Source organism: Moschus berezovskii, chromosome 12 (assembly GCF_049115385.1).
Source record: "Moschus berezovskii isolate FMDL1 chromosome 12, NW_MosBer_1.0, whole genome shotgun sequence".
In the NCBI taxonomy this organism is placed as follows: Eukaryota; Metazoa; Chordata; class Mammalia; order Artiodactyla; family Moschidae; genus Moschus; species Moschus berezovskii.
Genome location: NC_142471.1, coordinates 82,809,257 through 82,816,628, shown reverse-complemented (window position 1 = coordinate 82,816,628; position 7,372 = coordinate 82,809,257).

The window sequence follows — 7,372 nt, the reverse complement described above, 5'->3', positions numbered from 1 at the left end:
CGTGTACTTTCCAGGTCTAGCTGCTCAGGTTCAGGTTCTCAGGTACTCCACAAAGGCACAGACTCAGTTGGGCCTGCGTTTTGTGCCCTCCCCAGGTCCAAGGAGCTCAAGCGACGAGTGTGCCTCTCCCAGTGCATCTTATCACCTCCCTGGTCCCAGCCACTTGGTTTCCTGGGTGCGCCACAAGAGCGCCATCTCAGGTGTGCTATGCGCCTCCTCTGGGGGGCCGATCTCAGGCTGCAGCCCTCCTGGCAGACGTCAACCATCCAGGATCCCAGGAAGACTTGGTTAGCAACTGGGAGCCTCCTCACAGTTTGGTCGAGGATGCCATCTCTGGGGCAGAGATTGCCTCTCGCCTTCCGGTTCTGGCTGTTGCCTGCCTGCCTCTCTGCCTCCTGCGGGGGGATGGGCCTGTCCGCAGCCAGCTAGCTCTCCTTTGGTATTCGCTCAATCCTTTGTTCTGTGAGCCAGCCAGGCTGTGCCTTAGGTTAGGGCTTTTTGTGGGAAAGTTCTCTCTGTCTCTCTCTTTTTTTCTCTCTCTCTGGCTGTCCCACAGTTTGGGTTTCTGTCTCACATTAGCTCCTTCAGATTGTCCTCAGGGCATTCAGGTCCAATCCTTACCCTACGCATGCAACCCGTGCCTCCCCTGCTCGCTGGTAGCAGACATGAGCGTCTGGGCTATTTCTCTGCTGGGAGTTGTGGTTAAGGCATGTATTCTGTGGGTTTTGTTTGGTTTTCCTTCCCGGTTATGTTGCCCTCTGAGATTCCAAAACTCCTCACAGACCCACTGGTGAGAGGGTTTCCTGGTGTTTGAAAACTTCTCCTCCTTCACGACTCCCTCCCTGGGAAGGGTGTCTGTCCCTAACTCTTTTGTCTCTCTTTTTGTCTTTTATATTTTGTCCTACCTCCTTTCAAAGAGAATGGGCTGTCTTTCTGGGTGCCTGGTGTCCTCCGCCAGCGTTCAGAAGTTGTTTTGTGGAAGTTGCTCAGCATTCAAATGATCTTTTGATGAATTTGTGGAGGAGAAAATGGTCTCCCCATCCTATTCCTCCGCCATCTTTCTGCCGCCTAGTGTTGAGTTTTAAGCCAGCTTTTTCGCTCTCCTCTTTCACTTTCATCAAGAGGCACTTTAGTTCTTCATTATCTACCATAAGGGTGGTGTCATCTGTGTATCTGTGGTTATTGATATTTCTCCCAGAAATCTTGATTCCAGCTTGTGCTTCTTCCAACCCAGTGTTTCTCATGATGTACTCTGCATAAAAGTTAAATAAGCAGGGTGACAATATGGAGCCTTGACATACTCCTTTCCCAATTTGGAACCAGTCTGTTGTTCCATTTCCAGTTCTAACTGTTGCTTCTTGACCTGCACACAGATTTCTCAGGAGGCAGGTCAGGTGGTCTCATATTCCCATCTCTTGGAGAATTTTCCACAGTTCGTTGTGATCCACACAGTCAAAGGCTTTGGCATAGTCAATAAAGCAGAAGTAGATGTTTTTCCAGAGAAGGCAATGGCAAGCCACTCCAGTACTCTTGCCTAGAAAATCCCATGGATGGAGGAGCCTGGTAGGCTGCAGTCTGTGGGATCGCTAAGGGTCGGACACGACTGAGCGACTTCACTTTCACTTTTCATTTTCACACATTGGAGAAGGAAATGGCAACCCACTCCAGTGTTCTTGCCTGGAGAATCCCAGGGACGGGGGAGCTTGGTGGGCTTCCGTCTAAGGGGTCACACAGAGTCGGACACGACTGAAGTGACTCAGCAACAGCAGCAGATATTTTTCAGGAACTCTCTTGCTTTTTCCATGAGTCAGCAGATGTTGGCAATTTGATGTCTGGTTCCTCTGCCTTTTCTAAATACACTTGAACTTCTGAAAGTTCATGGTTCATGTACTGTTGACTCCTGGCTTGGAGAATTTTGAACATTACTTTGTTGGCATGTGCGATGAGTGCAATTGTGCAGTAGTTTGAACATTCTATGGCGTTGCCTTTCTTTGGGATTGGAATGAAAACTGACCTTTTCCAGTCCTGTGGCCAGTACTGAGTTTTCCAAATTTGCTGGCGTATTGAGTGCAGCACTTTCACAGCATCATCTTTTAGGATTTGAAATAGTTCAACTGGAATTCCATCACCTCCATTAGCTTTGTTTGTAGTGATGCTTCCTAAGGCCCACTTGACTTCACATTCCAAGATGTCTGGCTCTAGGTGAGTGATCACACCATTGTGATTATCTGGGTCATGAAGATCTTCTTTGTATAATTCTTCTGTGTTACTTCAGGTATCTCTTGATGTCCTAATTTTGCATTCCAGTCCCCTATGATGAAAAGGACATCTTTTTTGGGTGTTAGTTCTAGAAGATCTTGTAGGTCTTCAGGGAACCGTTCAGTTTCAGCTTCATCATTACTGGTTGGGGCATAGACTTGGATTACTATGATACTGAATGGTTTGCCTTGGAAATGAACAGAGATCATTCTGTTGTTTTTGAGATTGCACCCAAGAACTGCATTTCATACTCTCTTATTGACTATGATGGCTATTCCATTTCCTCTAAGGGATTCTTGCCCACAGTAGTAGATGTCATGGTCATCTGAATTAAATTCACCCATTCCAGTCCATTTTAGTTCACTGATTCCTAAAATGGCGATGTTCACTCTTGCCATCTCCTGTTTGACTACCTCCAATTTACTTTGATTCATGGACCTAACATTCCAGATTCCTATGCAATATTGTTACTTAGAGCATCAGACTTTACTTCCATCATCAGTCACATCCACAACTGGGTGTTTTTTTTCGCTCTGGCTCCATCTCTTTCTGGAATTATTGCTCCATGGGGTTCTCAAGTCAAGAATACTGAAGTGGTTTGCCATTCCCTTCTCTAGCGGACCATGTTTTGTTAAAAATTAAGGAATACCAGGACCGAAATCTGGGGCATACCTGGTGGCTGGGGCTTCCCTGGTGGCTCAGATGGAAAGTAATTTGCCTGCAATGCAGGAGACCCGGTTTTAATCCCTGGGTCAGGAAGATCCCCTGGAGGAGGGCATGGCAACCCACTCCAGTATTCTTGCCTGAAGAATCCCATGGACAGAGGAACCAGGTGGGCTATAGTCCATGGGGTCACAAAGAGTCAGACATGTCTGAGCAACTAACACTTTCAGGACCGAAACCACTTTGTGCAACAGCCCTCATCTTAATTTCACTCACGGGACCGGATCGTGTCAATATTGAAGTCACTAGCTAATTCATTTGGCACTGACCTTTAAAAATGACTTGAGCAGTAAAACAACAACAAAAAAAACCAACAACCCAATGGCAGAATTAACAAAATTGAACAAAGACAATTAAAAGATTGTCTAATAGTATGTATCTGATTCTTCTGCAACTTCATGATTAAGATCACCAAGTTCAATATGCAAATCAAGCTCCTTTTGTTGAAACAGTTCCGCATTGCAATTCTTTTCCTTAATCTTCATCCTTTCTGTTTCTCCCTAGCCTATAATTTCTGGAGCGTCGTCTGTCAGGGGAGGGAGAGGTGATTTTACTGCATAGCAAATTATCATTATTAGCACAAGCTGCATCCATAATGAGCTCACTCTTGCCACTAAAAACAATTCTATTACCTGATGAGACAAAACTCCCTTGGATCTGGAAATGCTGAAGAAACGGAGGGTATAGGTTGGTATGTTTTCTTATGACAATGGGGCCTTTTGTGAGGATCGTTTGAATTCTGTGGCAGTTAAAGTGCTCCTTTGGGGTCCCTTCTCTCTCTGTGAGAGAATTGACAGTTTCTCTGTAGTCTGGATGTTGGGAGGTGATGCCTGGGTTTCCTGTCCCCATCCCAAACAGGATCTCAGCTATGGCTTTAACCTTGTTCCAGCATGGCTGCAAAGCATGTGGCCAGGAGTCAGAGGCTCCTTGAGTTCAGATCTCAACTCTGTTTTTTTTCCCTGGCTGTGTAACTCTGGATATTTTCCTTAATCTCTGAACTTCATATCTAAAAAAACCTAATGATTTTATTTATTTTTTGGCTGTTCTGGGTCTTCATTGCTGTGTGAGATATTCTCTAGCTTCAGTGAGTAGGGGTTATTCTCTACTTGCAATGTGCTGGCTTCTCACTGCAGTGGCTTCTCTTGTTGCTGAGAATTTGGGCTTCAGTATTTGTGGCATGAGGGCTCAGTAGTTGCCAACCCTAGGCTCTCGAGCACAGGTTCAATAGCTGTGGCCCACAACATAACTGTTGTTGTGTTGTCTTGTGGCATGTGAGATCTTCCCGGACCAGGGATCAAACCTGTGTCTCCTATATCAGCTGGCAGATTCTTTATTGCTGAGCCACCAGGGAAGCCCAGATTTCTGTTTTGATAGAAACAGAAGATAACAGAAGAGTCAACCCAATTTCATGAGTTTGAAGAGATTAGGTATATAAATCTGACCCACCTGTGCTCAGTAAATATTATCCCTTACCTTTGGGGTAAAGGAACCTGGGGTACATTGCTAGAGCTGATATGGCTTGAGGGTGGGCAAGTGATGAGTCCACATACTGGGTTCTCAATGGAAGAGGGTTCAGAACCTAGGGCTCCTGGCCCCTAGCGAAGTGCTCTTTTCACTGCTGTACTTTTCTTCCAGGCATTCTAACCCTGCAAGGCAGGCAGAACAGACGTGATTGGCCAAAAACAAAACAGCAGCAGCTGCCCCATTAATATGCTTGCTCACATCAGATTCTGGTCCTTTACCTGGAATAGCTTATTTAATTAGTATTGTTGTTGTTTAGTCGCTCAGTCGGACTCTTTGTTACCCCAATGGACTGTAGCCTGCCAGGCTACCCGGTCCATGGGATTCCCAGGCAAGAATACTTAAGTGGCTTGCCATTTCCTCCTCGAGGGAATCTTCCCGACCCAGGGATCAAACCACATCTCCTGCATTGGCAGCATTGGCAGGTGGGTTCTTTACTATTGAACCACCAGGGAAACCCTTAATTAATATTACTTAGTATATATAACAGATGAGGAAACTGAGGCGCACAGAGGTTAAACAATTCACCGAGGGCCATTTTTCCCAGAAAAAAATTCCGGTGGCCGTTCAAAGGCAGCTGATCCGTCCCTGATAAAAGTCCCATGTCGGTATTTGGATTCAAATGGGGCTTGTCTGGATTCTCCAAAGACTGAGAAGAAGCATGTGCCTGTCCCCCGCTTTCCTGACCAGCATAGGGAACCACCAGGAACAGGCACCAGGCACTCCATGACCTAGAGGAGCTGGCCACTCAGCCCCAGGGTCTTCAGGCCTCGTTTCTCATTTGTGTTCCCCTGAAGGTCACACCAAAGGCAGCTTTCCCCAGGTCTCTCTTGTCTGCCTTGGACACACCCCGCTGCCCTCCACACTCCCAGACTCCAGCTTCAGTTGATCTCAAATCATTCCTATTTACTTAAGCTCAACCCAATTTTGGCAGGTGCTCTTAAATTAGTTTAAGAGAATTTCAGACTAATTTTATGATTTGTGTGCACTTTTATCACATCTGCAGACTTGTAACGTTTTATTTCCCTTGGTTGTCCTTTTCCTCCTTTTACCTACTTTTGAAAAGTTTGAAGACCTCTTAACCAGTGTCTTGGAGAAGGAAATGGCAACCCACTCCAGTATTCTTGCCTGAAGAATCCCACAGACAGAGGAGCCTGGTGGGCGACAGTCCATGAGGTTACAAAGAGTCAGACACGACTGAGCAACTAATGCTACTGCTAACCAGTGTCTGAAAAACCTTTCTGGGAGGTTTATGGCCGTGAATGTAGTGTTTGTCTGGTGCTACCTCAGCCTCCTGCTCTGACGGAACTCATCCTTCCAATGAACGAAAATCACTGCAGCCCTTCCTTCTAAACCTAGGGGCTGAATGCTTTTTCTGTAAAGGGCCGGATAGTCAATATTTTAGGCCATATGTTCTCTGCTGCAACTATTCAGTTCTGCTGTTTGCGCAGGAAAGTTGAGATAGACAATATGTAAATGTATGTGTGGCTGTGTTCCAATAAAACTTTATTTATAGACACTGAAATGTTAATTCCATATCATTTTCATGTATCAGGAAAGATTACATTTTTTAAATGTGAAAACCATTCATAGCTAGCGGACTGTACAAAACCAGGTGGCCCGTGGCCCCAAGTCACTGACCCCTGCTCTAAACCAGAACTTAACCTAAAAGGTTGATGCTAGTCAGGATTAAGTTGTAAGTGCTTCCTTTAGTAAGCAGGATAGGTCAAGCAAGTGCCCTTCTGAGAGAGAGATCCCTCAGGAGGATCACAGATCGATCCCCTTGCGCCCCAGAAAACACAATGTAATTCAAACTCACTCCCAAGAGGGAGAGGATGGGGGTGATGTGAATCTCAGATTAGTCAGGAGAAGGCTTGTGGTTGCTTGAGAGAAAAGGTAGAAATAAAAACCTGTAGAGGTTTTTCATATCCTGCATTAAAGTTAAAATCTAATTTAGATGAAAATGGATGCATAGAAATTAACCATGCATGCGAGGCTTTCGTCGTTAGGCTGTGTACCCTCTAACGATAGCTTTACCAAATTTATTCCCTTGGCTTGAAAATAGAGATGCTTTTTGAAATTTGATTTTGTTGTTTTACAAATTGTTTTAGCTTTGTGAATCATGCAAACTCCATTTCTGATCTGCCTCAAACAAAAACAGAGCATTAAAGTGTTTAAGATTCAATCAAAGGCTCGCTGCGAGTGGCACAATATTAAAATAACAGAAAAATCAATTCAATTTTTATTTGGAACATGATTTGTCACAAATAGCATTCTAATAGATAACACTGATTATATGGTAGCAAATGTAATTTATATATACCGAGGTCTGTGCCTTTGTCAGAGTCATCATTAAGGAATTTGACACGTATGCAGGAGAACAATAAATGTCAACTGAAATATATACCAGTTATATATAAATGGGATGCTGAAATGAGTGATGCTGGCATATGCTATACTTAGAAGTAATAATACACAGTCTAAAGTAGCTTGCGTTTTCAAACAAGAACTCTTTTTACGTTGTCATTTTAAATATCTCATATTTCTGAAGGTCAGGAATAAATGGCACTATTAGCATTAAAAGCTAGTCAAAGAAAAAGTAATTTGTTGTTCATTTAACATACCATTTTGCAAAAGAGCTTTGTAAAATATTCACATTTTTTTCCCCCTACGGAGGCTGGATGAAGACAGGATGAAGATATTGGTTCTTAATGGAGGGCTTTGTGCTGCATCTTTGTTGCTGTTAACATCCTGGTTCAGTGAGATCTTTGTAGAATTACAAGGTTTGTGCCTGTGCCAGTAAATGCTAAGAAATAAGGCTGTTTACTTAAGCGTGGTCTTGGCTGGCTCCATTAGGGTGCTGGATGTG